Raw genomic sequence first — 22,301 nt, forward strand, 5'->3', positions numbered from 1 at the left:
CAACCGGTATCTGAGGTTGATGAGCCTCTGGGCCCTCTGGTGTGTAGAATATTGTATTTATAACTAATTCATAAAGGCTGTGTTCGCCTGGCAAAAGTTTTCAATACATATAATGAACCTGATGACTTTTTTTTGGCAATTTGTATTTTACGATCAAGACACTAGCTAAAATGTGTATTTTCCCACAAAACAAAAATTGTTGACTTGATTCAACTTAATAAAGTATTAAAGCTTTCGTGACTGCATAAAATTACTCATAGGTTTTTTCGGTAAATTCACGTATGTAGAAATACAATAAAATAATATTAAAACAAAAAACAATCACGACGTTTCGATCACAACGCAAGCGATCTTCATCAGGTGTCAAGAACAAATCACGGAGGTAAATACAACAAAAAGATGAGAGACAAGAATTCAACAAACCTGAAAAAACATTATGTGAAGCACATCCAGTCAGGCCAACAACACAGACACTTCCTGGCGGACCACCTGCCCAGTCATTTAAACCAGCCGTACGATATGGAAGGGGACAAGGAAACAACGCAACTTAATCACAATTGTCCCCAAAATGTTTCTAGCTGGCCCGTTCTCTTGTTACAATCATGAAACGAGATGAGACGGGCCAGCTACATAACCATCAAGATTGACTGATTTATTACTCAAAATGCCTACTTGCTTTCCCCATTCTCTAATTTCCCTGCAGAAAACACTCACATGAGAGTTACATAACATATGAACCAATTCATGTACACAGAAAACCAAAGAGAAACTGGAATATATGTAGTTTAATAAATGCACAAAATCAGAATATCAATGAATAATTAGTACTACAATTGTTACACGGATGGCATAAATCAAACAATTACATGAACTAAAATGGCCAATGCAAGCCTGGGATATAATCTGAGCTCTACACGCACGAGGGCTAATGGAAGAGTTAATTTTAAAGTTACCCTGCATAGTCGAATAATGTATTTTACAATGATTATTCTTGACGATGTCTTGAAATACGTTATTTTACATTGGTGATGTAAGTTGCCGTGGAAACTGGCCAGCATGGCAAATTTATTTCTCTCCCACTTGACATGAATGCACGTTATCCGCCAAGGCAAAAGGGAGTGGCTTTCTCCGGCGTGTTTGTTCAATGACATGCTGGCACTCTGACGTGGTAGAGCTGTGTGGTCCAGCCACGCTTGATCTTGTCTCGCGCTTGCGCAGACGAACGGTAGTTTGCCTCGTCACTGCAGACTGCAGGTGCTTCCCCGGGATCTCCAACAAATATTGTTTGTTGTAATTGGAAGTTTTAGTCCATGAGCCCAGACCAGATATTTCCCTTACCGGTACTACCCGCGGTGGCATGACTTCAGACGTTATGAGCCTAATACGAGTGAGTTATATAACTGTTTAAAATAAGTGGGTTATAAAATAATTCATTCTTATTAGCCACGTGCATGCATCGGCACGACTAAAGTGTTGCAACAATGGGTGGTACCAATTTCTGCATTGTCTCATGGACTAGTTGAGATGGCAAGCTGTAAGACCGTGCGTCTTCCGCAGTGGTGTCACCTTGGACTCGACTCATTGAGTTTGAAGTCTGTCGTGAGTTTTCTCACGAGCAAGAATGGTTATGAACAGCTGACCTGGCAGTAGGCATACTTGTAATCAACTATTATGGTCTGTCCACTTGTAATTATAACTTCATAAAATAATACAAAGAACTTAAAAAAATGGACAGCAGCATTAATTTAGCTAGCCAATCCTTAAGAGACAAAAAAAATACAATGCAAAATAGAATTAGAAAACCAACCAGCAAACATGCTCATTTTGCAAGCGATCATGCAGGGTAGTGTTTATCCAGAAAATGTAGTCTGTGTTGTTCAGCACTTCAGATTTAAAGATAACAAAAGTAAATCACTCCCTTGTGTTTAATCTTACATTCTAAATATGAGAGTATAAAGATATAATGCACAAACTATTTTAAGCGACAATACATTCATGATCATAAAAATTATATCTGATAATAGACGTGATTTTTTTCTTAACAAAAAGGACATGTGAACTACACACCAACTTTAAACACGTTCATCTTTTACCCTACGTACCGGCTTTTGATTAATTGTTTAGAGTTTAGACTCCTTCAGTGTTTTAGCCACTCCTTACATTCTTCCGAGCCATGGCAATGGCGGTCAGTGAACATCATCGCAGAAGGAATTCTGGTCAACATAATCACCTGCACCAAATTCATTGATGCGTGTCTGCCATGCCCGTGGGCTTTGCAGATATATTAATGTCTGCAAAGCCCTACATTTGCTCTTAAACCTTTATATACACATTAACACATATGCAATAAGCAATATGTTTATGATTTATCCAAACTATTTTCAAAATGATGATGTCATGCCATGAATGGGAACAAAAATATATTCAGAATTATGTCAAATTAACGTAGATGCCATGTTAGAAAATATCCTTAAAATTAGATTCCATAGAACTCTTTATGAGATCCCTTCAAATGACTTCTGATCCACACACTAGTTTCAAACTCGCCCAGATCCCAAAATGTATATATGTTTCCAGCATTCGAACATGTGCGAATACATATTTGCATGTTTTGGTGACTAATCTGAGATCATCAACACTACCCTGGGGAAACAGATAGCTTTTAATGTTTCTCATAAATTCGAGCAGTCGCAAAGTACCTAATCAATATGGCTAGCACAATCTCGTCAGTTCGTGCGTAACAGCTGGTCCCCCGCTGAGGCTAGCACGTTGATCGAGTTTCATGGTATTAATGTTGATATGAGTGATTTCAGTGTTGTTACTCATTTTGTTAATTATGAATATATTTCTTAATCATGCTGAATTAGTAATTTAGCTCAATCACGGTCGTCTTACAAGCAGCCCTAACACACGATTTACTGTAACTTTACATAAGCCCAATATCATATCATGGGTTACGAGCAGTTATGAGAAATCGCAAACTGAAATCACGACATTGCTATTATGCGGTAACATTTTGTAACAATCACAGGCTGTTTCTGCATTCTAACATGGTATTTCTGTAGTACCTACTCAGTGCTCGAAACTCTTGAGTCGATGTGTTGTGTGCATAAATGCGTACTTTTGTATATTCGTCAGTGTGTATGGCTATTTAATGTGGCTGCGTGTATATTTAATTTGGTGACAGCAATGTACGTGTGTGTAGGTATGTATTGTTTATTTAAGGTCGTTTTGTGCACATTCCCGTGCGTTTATATTTGTGCATTAGTGTAAGCATGTAACTGTACTACGAATCCAGCGATTCGAGTCCAATTCCTGTTCACAGCCAACACCAGTGACGATTGTTTGAACCGGTCTTGGGCCTCCCCTAGATCAACTCAGCCTCAAATGAGTACAGGCGTGTCTCGCTGAACAGGCGTTCTTTCACGATAATTCCCACAAATTAGCATTTAGAATTTTGCCCAATTTGTTCGCAAAAAGAGAAAATGTTCGTGTAACGAGCCGAGACAGATCGATCAAATCTGTCCCGTGGCGGCAGAGGGCGCAATGTGTCCCGCAGTTTATTGCATTCATTACGCGCTTTCAGATGCACTTCTGCGGCCGTCTGGAACGCTCTTCCAATAGTAGTAAGCCACTGGAGTTATGCTCGAAGGGGATTGTTGTGAAAGTTTCCAAATGAGAGCAGCAACCCCGATGGCTCAAATAGCAAAAATGTCTGAAGATATTACAATTGAAAGTCAATCCTCATGAGATATAGGTATTTTTAGTCTTGTAAGATTGTGGGAAATGTTGGGGTGGAAACGCAACTTAGCTTTTAACATGGGAGTCAATGGGGAAACGATGATCATTAAACGAATTTTCCCTGAACGAGAAATTTTAGCGGAACGTATCTCACTCATTAATCGAACACGCCTGTAGCTGGTGAGCTGTAGAGTAAACATCGCCAACTTCGGAGACAAAGGCGGCATGGCGTGGTGCTGGCCACCCACCCCCTTGTGTGCCGTGCCAGCCTTCATAGGTGATTGCTAACAGCACTTGCCCCAAGAGAATGTTAAGGATATATGGGGATCTTTGCCTTTGTATGCATGTTATTGTTTGGTTCTATTCGGTAAAGTCACGTAAAAAAACAACAAAAAATAAAAAAAAATCACGACGTTTCGGCCACTTGCGTTGTGGCCGAAACGTCGTGAATTTTTGTATTTTTTTACGTGACTTTACCGAATAGAACCAAAGAGTATGGATCCTTGCAGTCACGAAAGCTTTAAATCTAGAATTATACGTATCATGATTTATTATATACTGTATTCAGGAATGTTACATACAAAATATTTACTATACGTATACCTCTACACATGTTATTGCTAAGTAACATGTTCAGATTTTCATTGAAATCTAGAGCAATAACGATTAATATTATTAATTTTAGCATTAGTAATAGGTTTTTACCCTTTTAGCTGGCACAAAAACTGACACCTTTATACAAGGGATCATGTTTGCAATAACCACAACACAAGCAGTCAAAAATGCAAACAAAAAGAAACAACTCTGATAATGATATGCACTGTCCTTAAATTTGATTGGTCCACACCCGAGACTGCTTTTCTTAGAGCCTAGTCTCCACTGGTGTTGGACCAGGCGTACAACTCAAAAACAGCGCACTATCAGAGTATTGAGAGCTCGGGGTAAGCCTTTACATTATGAGACCTCCTTTGCCAGTAACAAGATATAGTAATAGGTTTTTACCCTTTTAGCTGGTGTCATCTGGTCCAACACCATTGGAGACTAGGCTCTAAGAAAAGCCGTCTCGGGTGTGGACCAATCAAATTGAAGGACAGTGCATATCATTATCAGAGTTGTTTCTTTTTGTTTGCATTTTTGACTGCTTGCATTGTGGTTATTGCAAACATGATCCCTTGTATAAAGGTGTCAGTTTTTCATATTCTTAGCTCTTTCGGTAAAGTCACGACACACCTGATGACGACCGTTTGTGTTATGGTCGAAACGTCGTGAGAATTTTTATTGTTTTATATATATTTTATTATTTTATTGTTTCCCTTCAAAGTGACTTTACCGAAAGAGATAAGAATGTGTCAGTTTTTGTGCCAGCTAAAAGGGTAAAAATCTATTACTATATATTGTTTCTGGCAAAGGAGGTCTCATAATTTTAGCATTATCAATCTTTTTTAAAATAAACTTTTACTTTAAAGTCAATACGTAAATTATAAAGATATGCAGATGTTGAGATATTATGGTCTTACATTATGCAAATCATAAACATAAATCTGGAAATAAAAGTCGTGACATAATGTAATTGATTGAGTTAAAGTAGTAAGTTATAAAATTCATTAAAACTCCGGATATATTATTCAAACTCGTGATAATTTCCTGGTGCAAATTTGAGATGATATCCATTGGAGTATCATTCAGGTGTACAAATTTGTGATTTATAAAAAATATATATAGTCAACTTTAATTAGCAGTATTGCTTTTTAAAAAAGGCATATTATTACATTATTAATAGATTCCATATTTAGACCTTATTCAGGTGATTGTGTGCGTGACTTCACCAGTTTTTACGTCGCCTTCCTTCCACTTGACCTCCATAGACCACAAAGACAGACAGTGAATTAGAAGTAGAAATGCAACACGATGGAAATTGCCACCAGCGAGTACGTACAGCTATAATGTTCGCCCAACCACTTGATGATAATCATCAAGTGGTGAATATCATCATTTTTCGAATAGACTTCAGGCCTGAAGAATCCTGAAACATATTAGGCGAATAAAAATGACAGATAAGGCTTCATGAACCATACTGCTGCAGCTGTTATACAGTTGATTGTTGTTGCTGTTATCGCTTGTGCCGCTGCATGTAGATGCTGATGCTTCACAACCCTAGTCTACAGCAAGTGGTTGGTCACAATGGTGAGCATTCCAGCTATACTCACTGGTAACATTCTATCTATCGTGTTACATTCCCTCGCCTAATTTACTGATTGCCTGTGGTCTACGGAGGACGGGTAAAGGAGGGCAACAGAAGCGGCAGCTCATGATGAAGTCAAACACACATGTTATCGTAGTTGAATAAAGTAGATTTTTAAAAGTTAAGGCTGCAGGAACCTCACATGTAAATGAAGAGAATTGTTTTTAATTCCAATTGTATGAATTGATTTGCAACGTCAACATATGCTGATATTTTGTAAAAACGTAGTTGTACTTTGCTCTAAGCGAATTGATCGTCATCATCACCATCACTTTCTTCTATTCCTGATATGGCTGAGGGATTTTCTACTTCTAGTGGTAGGACTGCCGTTAATTGTTTCTGAATAGAGTTCAGTCTCTTTTGAAGTTTTATGTCATGCTCTTCTTTAGATTCCAGAGCCAACTTCCTTATCCCTTCTTGAGCAATTGTACAATTTTCACTGAGTTCTTCTTCGGCTCGTGCAAGTTCACCCGTTTTCTCATCCAGAGCTATGAGCTTGCCAAGGCTGCTGACATTATCCATAAGGTAACGGTTAGAGACTTCGACGTACGCGCCAGAAATCATGTTTACCAAGTGTGATACTGCAGCTGCTTGTGAAACCTGAGTGTAGATGGTGTCTTTTAAAAAATCAATTCGTGTTGAATGTAATGCCAATTTTGAGACTTGTTTGCATTCTTCCGTGAAATGGGTTAGCTCCTTGTGGAGACACGTGTCAATAAGATTGGATATCATTTGAAAAAAGCGCACAAGCTTTCCCCATTGCTCTCGAATAAGGGCAATTGCTTTGAGACCTTTAACGAGCATTTGAAGGGAACTCTCAAAATCTATTTGTTTCCGATCACGTTTTTGCATATCTATAAGTATCTCATTAAGTTCCCTGTTGGTTTTCTGTAGATTCTCGTGGACCTTGTCATGTTGTTCTTGTGTTAATTTAACTTGTTCTGTGGCGTTCTGCAATTGCATGCGGGCATTTTGCATCACCATGTCAGACATACTTCCTTGATTTGGGATAGACTGTTTAGAGATGTTTGGTGGCCTTGCAGTAACAATTGGAGCGTTTAGAACTGCTTTTTTTCCCCTCAAAAAATTCTCCATACGTTTTTTCAACTTATAAATGTTTTGGGGGATTCTATTTTTATATTTTGGATTCACTTCTTGGTCTTTTTCTGAGCACATGATTTTGTAGCATAATTTTTCTGCAGAGGAACATATTTCCATTGCAGTTTTCTTTTCTGGGCAGTCATCTGCTTCACTCAATTTATTGTAAAATGTTTGGAATTCCTTTTGTAACATAGTGTAATGAATTTGTTGTTCCTCCATATTTTGTAAGTTTGATCTATCTGGCACGCTTATCATTTGTATGAAGGCGTTCATAGTGGCAGATATAGTGAAAATGTTGTGTTGTACATATGTTGATCCGCTATTCATTGGATCTATATCATTGCTTGCATCTTGAACATTACCTGTCGTTTGAACTTTTCCACATCCAGTTATATATTGAAAGGTTGCAACAGATATTGCACTTTTTATGCCATTAATTAGGCCTTCTGTGAGTGACACTTTAAGCATCGTGTATGCATCCGGAATGTTATCTACAGATTCCTTGTGGTGTTTCTTAGCTCCTTCCAACTCCTTTTCCATTTGCTTAAAAACCATTTCAGAATTCTCTTTTTCTTGTTTTGCTAAGTCATTCTTAATCTTAAGGATTTCCAGTTCCTTTTTGATATTAGACAAATCATTTTCGTACTGACTTTTGGAATTTGTGCAAGCTTCCAAAAGCTCTCCAGTGAGCTCCATGACGTTATTAAATTCATTTTCAACATCTTGAGCTCTTTTCAAACAGGTATCTGCCGTAGCTTTTATTTTTTTAAGATGAAGGGGCAAAATCAACTCAACTGCCTGTGTATCAGTGTGAGTCAATATTTTCACCACTTTTGTCATTGTTGACGGTATAGATTGTGAAAGAAGTCGAATCTGATCCATGCCTGTGTGTGCCTTATTGAATGCTTTATATCCAGCATTGCTAGTCTGAACAAGGGTTGCCCGAAAAGATTTTGGGTACCTGATGAACTTGTAACCATCTTTAGGCATATTTTGATCAATTGGAAAGTCATTACCAGTTGACACTACAAGCAGCTGACCCAATAATGCAATAGTCATTGGTGCTGGAATAAAAAATTCTTCCCAGTTTGTGTATGGTTGCATCATCATCGCTAGATCTTCTCTGAGATCAGCTGCCTTTGTGATGCTTAACATTGCAGCACTGACTTTGGCCACCGCTTGTTCATCTTCATTTGCCATGTTTATTTGCGTCTGAAAAGGAGAGAACAAACGTATTTGTTAAAGATGAAATGCACCTCAATCCCATTTCATCCACTTGTGAGCAATGATTTCAGCTACGGTGCTCAGGGGTCATTCTGTATATGATGTAAATTACAATGAGACTTTGTCTGGAGTTGTCTATTTTCCCACCTCTTCTCTCTACATATTACTCAGTGTTATACAGGTGAGTGTTAGGATGTTTATGGCACACGTGTGAATTGTGTGAGTGACCCAAACACACTATGAAATACAATAATACATTGCTCATTGAATTTTTACGAATTTAGTTTAATTAGCCGATAATATGACCATCAGCTGATTAAAATGTGTGAGATTAAAACAAATTAAACATTAACTTTTTATTTATTGTGAAACCCATAATATGCTAGGTTTTATGATTCCCCACCCCATCTATGATACTGGCGTCATGAATATATTCGAAAAAAAAACATTGTTTCTTCTTGTGAGTACAAATCATCTGTAGTGATGCAAAAATGAGCATACAGCTGTAAATATATAGGTTTTTTTTAGAATTAATATGATACAATGTCAATAAGCTATAACAAGGCATTATTATTATTATTTAAAGCATTTTAACAAACACGATTCATGTTAGTAAGCCCGAAGGAAGGAATTCAATTCAAGGAAAAAACATGTTGGTGGAATAGAGATATGTAAAATAGTATGACGAAGTAAAAATACAATCAGTCCATTTAAATACTGGAAGATTATAGGAAGAGGAGGGGCACTCACACTGACGATGCTCTTCAACAATCCTGTAAAAAAAGGTTTTCAAATGTCTTGCAATAATGCACCTTGATACATGTGTTCAAGAGTAAACGAGGCATCTGACAACATGGTGTTAAGCTGACAGGCCATACCTTAAAATCTATGGGGAACGGTTATCGAATCTTTTTAGATCAGGAGTGGAGAGATCAATGAAAACAGTTAGACTTCATGCCAGTAAGATGGATAATATGCTGAAATTAAATCCCTGATCTTCACACGGTATGTATAGACCTGGATCGACATAAGAGTGCCACGTAAAATAATTAGGCGGTGTCCAAGAACAAGGAGTGTCTCTAAAACCTATTTGAGACCAGTAAAAAAAAACATGTATACGAGAAAAAAAGACCTCAATGGAGAGCTTCTGCCGAAGCTTCTGCCGAAGCTCTGAATTATTTTCCGTCCCTTTTCCTCGTTGTTTGTACTTGTCCTAGACACCGTGACAAGATAAACACAAAAGTCGAACATTTTGCATGTTAGTTTCTCGTGGTATTGTGCTATGTGGCGAAAATAGATGAAGTGTAGCAAAATCTGTAAAGATGGATCTACTGCCTGGGAAAACATATGTGGATAGGTAGAGCAAGATACAGAATATGACATTTCAAATGAAAACAGGAAGAGCAAAATAAGCAAGAAGTGAAGTTTAGAGATACCTCGCCACTGAAAGCCAATGTGGTCAAGTGTCTTGGGTTAACACTACAAGAGCGTGTTCCAATGAACAATGAGCTAAAAGTGAGGATCCCAAAGACATGACTAAAATGTAGAAAAAAACAAGTACAGTGGTTTACGATGGGAATATGCCAAGTTGATTGAAGGAAAGAGTATATATGACAGTAGTAATAATAATATTATTGATATTCTGGAGGACAAGATGCTGTAAAATTATGAATAAAAGATGGATCTGAGTGATTAATATAGTTATTGGGTCAGACATTAAGAAAGCGAGAGTGGTACCTGTCAGACAATCTCAAATACTTTCTATTCAGATGGTTGGGACTTAAAAGAGAGGAAAAGCACAATGTAAGAAAGGTGATAAATATTAATGCACTAGGACAGAGGCCAAGATGCAGGCTCCAAAAGCAGTGGTTTGAAATGGTGAACGGGGTTATAAAGTACTGATTGGTGTCCGTGATGGCCCAGCACAAGAATTCGTGGACTATGATAACCCACAATTATACCCACAAAAGTGGGAATAATGCTAAAAATGCATGCATGCAAACGCATAATTTGATGCATTAATGCTAGAAAACATAAACATTGATTGTATTGTTTAATTGATGAGGTATTGTATTGCTATTTTGCATTGAGTTATTCACACACCATGATTCAAATCCCATTGTCACATTTGCGGTTCATTATTCGATTGAATATTGTTTGCTTGTTTCGAAAGCAGACAATATAATGGATGACTGGTAACATAATTAATGCCATTCTTTATTTCAACTAAACAACCATCACATTATTTTGCTCCCATCATTTACAGAGATGTTGACAAATTACATAAAAACATATCGTTAAGCCCCAGAACCGATGTTCATATGATGTCACATCACTATTACAATTTTACTACCCAGGAACTGAGACTTTAATGACAGATCGTGAAAAAACGCCGACTTATTTCATTCAAAATTAAAATGATTAGCTTATTATATAACCATGTTTAAAATTGTAGTAACTTTGTACTAAAATTATAAGCATGCTGATTGTTCAAAATATAAACTGCCTTTACCGCTTTTGTCACTGATATATTTGTTATATATTGTTTGCTATTAAAACTACTGATGTGTATAGAGATACACGTACAGTTTGTTTTGGGAATTATATATTTTTGACAATTATAACTGGGCACTATAGAATAATAAAATGCTCTCGAGTTACTATGATTTTGATTAAACAGTGTAGCTATTATTTCGTCCATTATCAGATGAGTCACTTTTGTTTTATGGTTATGTATAGTATATATTAAGTATTGCGTTTAAACGTTTAATTGTCAACGTTTTAAACATATGTAATATATTACAGAGTATCTTCAAAAAGGCCCTCATTCTCCTTCAGGACAAACTGCACTCCATTGGTGGAAAATACCTCAAATCTATGGGACTACCAACGCTCTACAGGGCCAACCTGCATGTCCTTGCTCAAGAGGTCCTACATGAAATATGCGATTACGCTTTATAAGCTTCTTAAATATATTTAGGAAAATTGACCAAAGCTGATGGATGCACAAATAGAAGCCTACACGAAAATCTTGGAAGACATTGAGACTACAAATCGAGTCATTTTTTCTTTAATGCACCTGCCAGTACTGAGAAGAGCTTTGTTTCAAACTGCTCGTCGCTAAGGCTCGCCAGAGAGAGAAAATTGTTCTAGCTGTGGCATCATCGGGGATTGCTGTGCAATGCGATGTGTGTGTGTGTGAGTCGATGTGTGTGTGTTTGAGTCAATATGTATGTGCGTTTAGGTCCATGTGTGTGTAAGTCGATGTGTGTCTGTGTCTTTTTTGCCCGAGCAACGCCAGATATCTGTGTGTACGTCGATGTGTGTGTATAAGTCCAAGTGTGCTTGTCAGTCCATGTGTGTGTCAGTTGCTGTGTGTGTGTGTTAGTCGATATGTGTGTGTTAGTCGATGTGTGTGCATGGCTCTATGTGAATGTGTGTAAGTCAATGTGTCTGTGTCTATGTCAGTAGATGTGTGTGTACGTCGATGTGTATGTGTGGGTGAGTCCATATGTGTGTGTGTTAGTCCATATGTGTGATTAAGTCCATATGTGTGTGTGTAAGTCAATGTGTGTGTGTGTGAGTTGATATGTGTGTGTAACTCCATGTGTGTGTTTCTAAAGTCCATGTCTGTGTGTGTGAGTCCATATATGTATGTGTGTGTGGGCCAATGTGTGTGCGAGTCTATGGAACATCTTCGCCGGTGAGAAACATTTAGGCTGGCCTGCCTACAATCCATCCTGGGTTTAACCAGGCTAGATTGTGTGAGGAGCTCACAAATCCTTGAAAGAGCCGGGCAAAGTCCCATCGGTGAGCTCCTCTGGCAGGCAAGGCTGCATTGGCTGGGCCATGTAGCCCGTATGCCCAGCCAGCGCATGCCTAAATAGCTTTTGTTCGGCCGGATAGAGGGGGCTAAACGGTCGCGTCACGGGCTAGAGAAGAGATGGATGTGGTACAGGAGGACGTGGAGCTGAGTGGACTAGCCGATGACTGGTACCAGCAGTGTCAAGATCGGCCTCAGTGGAGGAGGCTCGTGAAGGACGCTACTGGGCAGTTAGAGGCAGTCTTATAACAACACTAATTGTTATAACAACACTCCTACAACATCAGAGTGCAGCGCCACATTAAATACACACTACAATGACAATAGTTTAAAGCGATTTGAAGCATGTTTTATTTGCAAAATGGAAATATGGTTTTGGATGGGGAGGCAGAGCTTTGTGACATCATATTTGAGGGTCTGACTTTTTGTGATGTCGTGACGAGGGGGGGTAAAAAATCGTCCAAAATCGAGACGTCACTTATGGACGGCCCCTAAAATCAATGAGTTTTTATGTGTGCTGAAAGCGAGCAGCACATCTGAAGGCCCGAACAGCACACGAGGGGGTGAGTAGCCAGCACCACACCCGGCCGTATTTGTCTCCCCAGTGGCGATGTTCAGTACACACCGCAGCAGTTACGTATTTAAGGCAAAGTCTACCTAGATGCTAGAGGATAATCGTCACAGCTATTAAGACACACAATCACATTCACACGCACCCGAAGTCTTAACAGACTGTTGGGGCAAGTGCTGTTAGCGAGGAGGACCTAATAATGGCCGACACGGCACACAAACACGCCTTTGTTTCCCGAATGGCGATGTTTTACAACACGCAAAATACTTATTTGAGGCTGAGTCGACCCAGGGGAGGCCCAGGAGCGGTTCTAATAATCGTCACTGGGGTTGGGCGTGAGGGGGAATCGAATTTGGGTTGCCGGGTTTATGGTGCAGCGCGCTAATTGCTACATTACCGCTCCCATCTATGATGAGTGGTATCTATGATACCACTCACACTACCGCTCTTGACACAAAACACATACACACTCCCAGTGGTGATGGTAGAACTCATTACAGCTGGCGGAGCATCGCTCGTTTCACCAGTACGAGTTTGCAAATTATATTAAAACAGTGTTCACGGAATTTGTTATCTGCGTGTCGTCGTAAGTGTGCTTTTGTCCAGTTAGTGTGTCAACTTACAATCAGTTGGACTAATGAACGGACCTCAGGAACTGTCCCTAAAGTATTCTGACGGTGAGTTACAAAAAATGTAGCATTTTGAAGCACAGGATGATTGATCATTATTATATATATAATTTGTTATTTTGTTGTTTCTCTTCAACGTGACTTTACCGAAAAAACTAAGAATATGAATTACTGCAGTCACGAAAGCTTTAAATCAAAATTTAAATCAAAATTATTATATGGTTAGGGTGTCTCAATTTTATTTTATAACCGGAAGTTTGTATCATCACGTTTACAAATCATTTATAAGTCGGGTAGTGCTCCGCAAGTAACCAACCCGATGTGACGTTTTGCTAATTATGTTGTTATTACTTTTCGTTTTTTTTCTGTAAAGTCACGTATAAATAAGAAATAATAAAATACGTGACTTTAACGAAAAAAACAAAGAGTAATTCCTGCAGTCACGAAAGCTTCGAACAATGTTATGTTAATGAGACCCGTCGCACACGCCGATTGGTTGTAGTGCGTGACGTCACCGCGACCAAGCAGCCAACCAGAGGCCGAATGTTTCAGGTAAAAATTGGCCTTATATAAGACTATTCTCCATAATACAGGTTTTTTTTGGGTTACATCGCGTAAATGTGTCGTTAAACCCACCACAGCCAACTAATAAGGGTTATCACGTAAACAGAACATGTCAATACTCTTTGGTTCTATTGGGTAAAGTCACGTAGGTGAAAATAAAATAACAAAAAATCACGACGTTTCGGCCACAACACAAGCGGCCTTCATCAGGTGAAGGGACGAGACTGTCCGGAGGACAGCGCTGGAGTGGGAGAAGCCACGGTTAGATCACGACCTTTAAGCTGTGTGAGAAAGATGCCACGATCACAAGGTAATACCCATCGCTTTCACACTCACTTCTGCTGCTGTATCTTCTCCGAATTCTAAACAGATTCTGCTTAAGGCCAGCCTATCTTTAATTTCAGAGAGGATAAGGCTACTCTAATTTGAACTCGATACTTTATACAGGACTCTCCTACAAGCCCATTTAATGTTAACACAAAAAATGTCACCTTCTGATTAGAATCACGTAGACAACATGACTGCTTCTTCTGCTGAGTCACTGTCAGTCAAATGTAAAGCTAACCTGATTTCTAAATTCAACCACCTATCAAAGAAGAACCCAGTTCCACATATAACAAAACTAGATGTTAACAAAATCGTCATTAATCAGAGTAGCACCCCGATTTCGGACAATCTGAAAACAGTACTGGCTAGGGGACTAAATTTTGCTGTCACCCCAAAACACATACCAATAGATGATATCATCTCTCAGGTCGATGTAGCCCTCAAAGGCGTAGGACACATCCAAGCAGACGTTGCGAGAGCTGAAATAGCCACTATTCTTAAGAATGCTAAGAAACCCATTAGTAACATCAGCAAAAATGAACGCTCTGAACTCGCGAATTTGAAAAACAGAAGTGATATAGTCATCCTCTCAGTCGATAAAGGCAACGCTACTGTTATTATGGATAAAGATTCATACAACAACAAAATCCAGAATCTGCTCAACGATGGAAGTTACTCAAAAATAAAAAATGACGCTACTAATAGCCTAGCGATAAAAACCAACAAGATCATCAAAAGTTCGACCTCCCTAATCGACCCAAATAAACGTCCCTCCCTAAAACCTTCTGCTGCAAGACCCCCTAGATTCTATGGTCTTCCCAAGATTCATAAAGAAGGCACCCCACTTCGACCCATCGTATCCACGATCAACTCCCCTACCTATAGACTAGTCCGTTTTCTGTCAGATACCTTGCTGCCTTTCACTGGCAAGACCGCCTCAGCAGTACTTAACTCAGCCCAATTGGTCTCTATGGTCAAAGACGTTGTACTGTCCCCTGACGATATCCTTGTCAGCTTCGATGTGGTCTCTTTGTTCACCAAGGTCCCAGTACCTGATACCATTGAAATAATTGAAAATTTGGTCCAACATGGACTAGACCCCGACACACCTGCACTGGTTAGGCACTGCCTCAACAATACCTACTTTACTTGGAGTGGCTCCTTCTACAAACAAAATGAGGGTACCCCCATGGGATCCCCCTTATCACAAGTGATAGCCAATATTTTCATGGAGAAATTTGAATCAGACGCCATCCAGACTTCCACCCTCAGACCTTCCCTGTGGAAGAGATATGTGGATGACACTTTCGTCATTTGGCCACATGGCCTCCCAGCTCTGAACCTTTTCCTGCACCACATCAATTCCAGACATCCCGCCATCAAATTCACCATGGAAGTGGAGAAAGATGGCAAGCTACCATTCTTGGATGTTCTATTTGAGAGGAGACCTGATGGCTCATTGGGGCATTCTGTCTACAGGAAACCCACCCACACAGATTCCTACTTGAAACCTGATTCCCACCACCACCCAGCCCAAAATAATTCTCTCATCAAAACTTTATACCATAGGGCTCATTGCATTTCGGACCAACACCACCTGACCAGTGAATTAAAACATGTACACCTGGCCCTCAAAAAGGAATGGTTACTCTGACCGTACCATCCGCCAAGCTGTCTCTCCCTCCATACAGAAACAACCACTTGATACTTCGGTCAAAACCATCACACTTCCATATATAGCAGGCGTTACTAAAAAGATTTCCAAAATTCTAAACAAACACAAGATCCAGGTCCGGTTCAATACAGTACACAAAATTCGTGATCTGATCCCATCCGTGAAGGATGTCATTCCTGATTTACAGTACCCCGGGGTTTACAAATTGAGTTGTACCTGCGGTGATTGCTATATCGGTGAGCCAAAGCGACATGTCTCTGACCGAATTCGCGAGCACAAATCAGATTTGAAACACGGCAAAACGAATTCTTCTGCCGTGGCTGATCACTGTTACAACGCTGTGGGGGATCACGATATAATTTTCTCCGATACCAAGGTTCTTTGCAAACCCACGGGCTTTTATCAGAGATTTGTTCATGAAGCAATTCAGATCTACAAACACAATTTCAACCGAGAGGATGGTTTCAAATTAAGCAACCATTGGAAAGATGTTCTAAATCGTTAAACTAATTTCAATGGTACAGTATATTTTTCAAGTAGTGGTACCCCAAACTTTCTCAGCTCTTATAAATTCCCTTTTCACACCATAAATAGGTAAACTCCCCCTCCCCCCCTCCCCCCTCCCCGCGCCGGGCGGCACGTGCACCACCTCTTTCCTAAAATCTGCCAATCAAATGCTAATTTTGATGCTAATTTCTTTGTCAGAGCACCTTGTTTGCTCGCACACAGTTTGGGGGTCCGCTGTCTGAGCGTGGTTGTGTTTCGCTAAATTCTCCTGTTTGATGAGTACTAGGTGCCTCGGTGAATGTATATGCTCTGACTTTAACATAGCTATTTCTGTGACCAGTTACAAGCTAATCACTCAGCTATTTCAATGCTAAATTCTATGCTAATTCCTTTGTCAAGGGGTACCTCTGCGGATGTGTATACTTTAACTTAGCTATTTCAATGAGCCATTTCAATGCTAAATTATATGCTAATTCATTTACATTATGAGACCTTTGCCAGTAACAAGATATAGGAATAGGTTTTACCCTTTTAACTGGCACAACAACTGACACCTTTATTCAATGCATCATGTTTGCAATAACCACAACACAAGCAGTCAAAATGCAAACAAAAAAGACAACTCTGATAATAATATGCACTGTCCTTGAATTTGATTGGTCCACACCCGAGACGGCTTTTCTTAGAGCCTAGTCTCCATTGGTGTTGGACCAGAAGACGCTAAAAGGCGTACAACTCAAAAACAGCACACTATCAGAGTATTGAGGGCTCGGGGTGAGCATTTACATTATGAGACCTCCTTTTCCAGTAACAAGATATAGGAATAGGTTTTGCCAGTTATATATGCTAATTCCTTTGTCAAGGCGCTTTGTGTTTTTCTTCTCACACAGCTTAAAGGTCGTGATCTAAGCGTGGCTTCTCCCACTCCAGCGCTGTCCTCCGGACAGTCTCGTCCCTTCACCTGATGAAGGCCGCTTGTGTTGTGGCCGAAACGTCGTGATTTTTTGTTATTTTTTTTTCACCTACCTGACTTTACCCAATAGAACCAAAGAGTATGGATCCTAGTAGTCACGAAAGCTTTAAATCTAGAATAGAACATGTCAATTCGTCACTAGTATAGCACGCTGGTGTGTTGGAGAGCCAAGCCACAACATTTACAAATTGAGTACGACGTTTCGCCACTAATTACAATTAGCTTCATCAGGCGACAGCCAGATTTGTGGAGAAGTCTGTTTCGTTCCTTATATAGAGGCGTAGATGTGGTGACCATGCTTCTGCACTCTTGCGCCACGGGGGGGGGGGGGGGGGGGTTACTGATAGCGTTTATTATAATTATTAATGACAGCGTTCTGGAGTTAGCGTGATATCAGGGTTTTCTGGCATTTTTTCTTTTCCATTAAATGTAATAATTTGTGATGTATTAAAACTGTACATATGGAGTATTGGAATGCTGCAACGTACTGTAACAAAGTTACTATATTTACGACCATACTTCCCACTCCAATATAAAATATTCATGTGCTGATTTATGCACTAGTACTATGCTCTTGTTTCAACATGTTTGACGATCGCCGGTGCTCCGGTGAACGCCGAATTACACAACACACTTTTAACTCTATATTTTCTGTTTTTATCACTGTAGTTATTAGTCATGAAAAATGGACATACGTGCAGTCTTTTTTAAGTTTAAGTTGTATGTAGTGTATATAATATCCAACACTGAAATCAAGCATAGTTACTTTTTTTGTCACGCACACGGTGCCGATCGCCAGACTGGGTTACAGCCTTTGGAGCAGTTTTTCCAGTTTCGCCTAATCGACCCAGGACCGCCGGACAATGTTGGAAGCAGCCGGATAATCGCGTGCTGGATAATCTATGATCAGCTGTAGTTAATTATTACGGGATAAGCTGATCAGTTAAGATCGTATTATTTTAAGTCTTGTTTTCCAGGACATAACCACAACTAACACTGATCATTCCCAGCACAACATTTGTGTGATCCACCAACCCTCACCCACACAGTGCTGGATTGTAAGCTTCCACCACCACCACTCCACGAATTTCATGTGTAACTTGTTTAACATTGGCATGACTTAAATTCAGACAAAAAACGAGCTAATAAGCGACAATAACGTCAAGCATATACGGTTTTGTGTCTTTAAAGAAATCTGTTTATTATATAAGATTGAATTGCTGTATTTTTATTCAATTACTTTAAGATTTCTTACATACATATACTTTAATGATATTGCTTATCTCCAGGAATACATCCGGTCTTGTAAAAAAGCTAGAGTTCAGCCTGAATATGCTTGAACAGGAGACTACCATGCACACGGTTGTCACAGGTGGCTGCGGGGTTACGTGTTGAACAGCAGAGGAGACTTTTGCAAAATCGAAGGTTTACTGCTTTATACGTTCTCACCAATATGATCCCCGCCGCACACATTCGCAGTGACCACCATAATGAGGTAAAATGTTTGTTATTCAAATATTTAACTTGGAATCTCCCTTGAGATGTAAAATATCGTTGGCAAAGGTGTCTGTCCATGGTTGCAACTGACATACATAGCAAACATACGTAACATATATACAACATTTTGATGCCATGTCTTTAAAAGCATGCATTCATATCCCCATAACATGCACGATTTGGGGAGGCCCTCATTCAGCAATTAATTGACAAGCAAAATATGTACATACACAAATATATTTTTTAACATACGTACATAATTTTAAAAATACGTACCGATTGTGCAGATGAAAAAGCCATTCACGAACTTGGTAGAATGGTTGAGGACCGGAACCGCGCCCACGTCTGATATCGTTTGCTCTGTACAAACCACACTTATAAGTCACACAGCCAAGCGATACGCCCACGTACATATATTTTTAACCAATCAAATTGCGAAGGGATATTTGTATGCAGTTGTCTTTATTTGAATCGGAGCAACAATCTGTGAAACTAGAAATATATTAACCAGTGAGCTCTTATGTTAGGCATGGTTGAGATAGCTGGATCATGTAGCCCATATTTACAGTATCCACATTCCCTAAAATATTTCTTTTGGCTGAAAAGAAAAGAACAAACGAGTTTGCCATGGTTATAAAGAACATGAAATAAGGTTATCAAAAGATGTTGAGCTCATTTAACTTTCTAATGAATGGTACCAGCAGTGTTTGTGGGGAGCTAAAGCACAGCATTGTGACTGAATGTGACGCACATGTGGTGCGTCTTTGAAGGATTCCTTTCATTCAATCCATAACACCTAAATATTCCCCATCACATTTTGGCAGCAATAATACCACTGTACTTTGCCTCAAAGTGAACACATATGACACAAACGCTGTTGTACAGCAGTGACTGACAGTTATTGATAAGTTACAGATGTTACGTGTGGTCTTTGTGTATCTTATTCATATTATTGGTTCTTTCGGTAAAGTCACGTAGAAGGGAAACAATAAAATAATAAAAATATAAAACAATAAAATTTTCACGACGTTTCGACTGCAACACAAGCAATCATAATCAGGTGTGAAAACCACAACATGAAAATTTGAAAATAGTGGCGTTTTTTTTAACGTTAGCACCACAGAGAGAGATTTGACAGTTTGGTCAGATGGACGAGTCCATCTATGTTCGGAAAAGAGGAGGGGGGAGACGAAAAATAATGGATGCGGTCTGAAAGCCACCTTAAGCGTGATCAATCAATTAAGACCTGAAATGGTTTATCATATCCTTCCAATGATTGCCAACCAGAATCCATCTTCTCGGTTGAAATTGTCTCTGTGTTTGTATATGTGGATAGCCTCATGGACGAATCTCTCATGGTAGCCAGATGGCTTGCAAAGAACCTCTGTCTTGGAGAAGTCAATGTCATGTGAGCCTACTGAATTATAAGTGATCTACCACGGCCGAGGTGTTGGTCCTACCGTGTTTCAGGTCTGCTTTGTGTTCACGAATGCGGTCCGAGACATGTCGTTTGGTTTATCCAATGTAACTACTACCACAGAGGCAATTTAGTTTGTAGATGCCAGGGTACTGTATGTCCGGAATCACATCTTTAACAGACGGAACCAGATCACGGATTTCATGTAATGTGTTGAATAGGACCTGGATCTTGTGTTTATTCAAGATTTTGGAGATCTTTTTGTGATCCCCGCAATGTAGAGTAAAGTGATGGTTTTGAAAGGCTCCTCAAGAGGGTCCTTCTTCATGGTTGAGTGATAGCTTTGCGGATTGTGTAGTCGGAATAACCATTAGCATTAAGAGCTTGGTGTACGTGCTTGAGTTCACTGGCTATGTGTTCCTGGTCGGATATGCATTGGGCTCTATTGTGCAGAGTCTTGATGAGGGAATTCTTCTGGGATGGATGGTGGTGGGAATCCGGTTTCAGGTAAGCATCCGTATCGCTAGCTTTCCTATAGACCGAATGGCTCATTGAACCATCAGGTCTCTTTTTTTATAGGACATCCAAAAAAGGTAGCTTGCCATCTTTATCGACTTCCATGGTAAATCTGATGGCTGGGTCTATGGAATTGATGTGGTCAAAGAATTGGTCTAAAGCAGGCCGACCATGTGGCCAGATGACAAAAGTGTCATCCACGTACCTCTTCCATAAGGTTGGGCGCAGAGTGGCAGTCTGGATGGCGTCAGTCTCAAATTCCTCCATGAAAATTTTGGCTACAACCGTAGATAGGGGGGAGCCCATTGGGGTGTCCTCAGTTTGTTTGTAGAAAGTTCCATTCCAAGTGAAGTATGTATTTGTTAAGCAGTGTCTCACCAGGGGGGGGGGGGTACCTCAGTGTTTAGTCCTTGATGAACCAAGTCTTCAATGATTGCGATGGTGTCAGGTACAGGAACTTTGGTGAATGAGGAAACTACATCAAAACTAAATTTTGATTTAAAGCTTTCGTGACTGCAGTAATTCATATTCTTAGTTTTTTCGGTAAAGTCACATTGAAGGGAAACAAGAAAAAAATAAAATATATATAAAACAATAAAATTTCTCACAACGTTTCGACCATAACTCAAACGGTCGTCTTCAGTGTGTGTTGGTTTGCATAAATGTATTTTTAAACAGCGCATTTACTTATTTATAAAAAAAACGTTAGCGCAACGATTTGGCAGTTTATTTAGGACTAGTCCATCTATATTCTGAAAAGAGGAGGGGGGAGACGAAATTTTTATAATGTATGCTGTCTGAAAGCCACTGTAAGCGTGAACAATCAATTAAGACCTGAAATGGTTTATCAAATCTTTCCAATGATTGCTAAGATAGAATCCATCTTCTCGGTTGAAATTGTCTCTGTGCTTGTATATATGGATAGCCTCATGAACGAATCTCTCATGGAAGCCAGATGGCTTAAAAAGAACCTCTGTCTTGGAAAAGTCAATGGCATGTGAGCCTACTGAATTAGAACAATGATCTGCCACGGCCGAGGTGTTGGTCCTACCGTGTTTAAGGTCTGCTTTGTGTTCACGAATGCGGTCCGAGACATGGCGTTTGGTTTCTCCAGTGTAACTACTACCACATAGGCAACTTAGTTTGTAGACACCAGGGTATTGTATGTCCGGAATCACATCTTTTACAGACGGAACCAGATCACGGATTTTATGTAATGTGTTGAAACGGACCTGGATCTTGTGTTTATTCAAGATTTTGGAGATATTTTTTGTGATCCCGGCAATGTAGGGTAAAGTGATGGTTTTGAAAGGCTCCTCAAGAGGGTTCTTCTTCATGGTTTGAGTGATAGCTTTGCGGATTGTATAGTCGGAGTAACCATTAGCCCTAAGAGCTTGGTGTACGTGCTTGAGTTCACTGCTTATGTGTTCCTGGTCGGGTATGCATTGGGCTCTATGATACAGAGTCTTGATGAGAGAATTCTTCAGTGATGGA

General features: G+C 39.6%; 1 long non-coding RNA gene across 1 annotated transcript; it reads right to left on the minus strand.

The window, feature by feature from the left end:
• Positions 1 to 770: 770 nt before the first annotated feature.
• LOC116957490 (uncharacterized) lies at positions 771 to 20,760 on the minus strand. The gene is made up of 3 exons (XR_012930803.1): positions 19,151 to 20,760; positions 9,441 to 9,521; positions 771 to 8,296 (listed from the first exon to the last, which is right to left on the minus strand). It is a non-coding gene; the product is annotated as an uncharacterized LOC116957490 (long non-coding RNA).
• Positions 20,761 to 22,301: the final 1,541 nt, after the last annotated feature.

Source organism: Petromyzon marinus, chromosome 75 (genome assembly GCF_048934315.1).
Source record: "Petromyzon marinus isolate PM22_M1 ecotype Great Lakes invasive population chromosome 75, UKy_Petmar_22M1.pri1.0, whole genome shotgun sequence".
Lineage (NCBI taxonomy): Eukaryota > Metazoa > Chordata > Hyperoartia > Petromyzontiformes > Petromyzontidae > Petromyzon > Petromyzon marinus.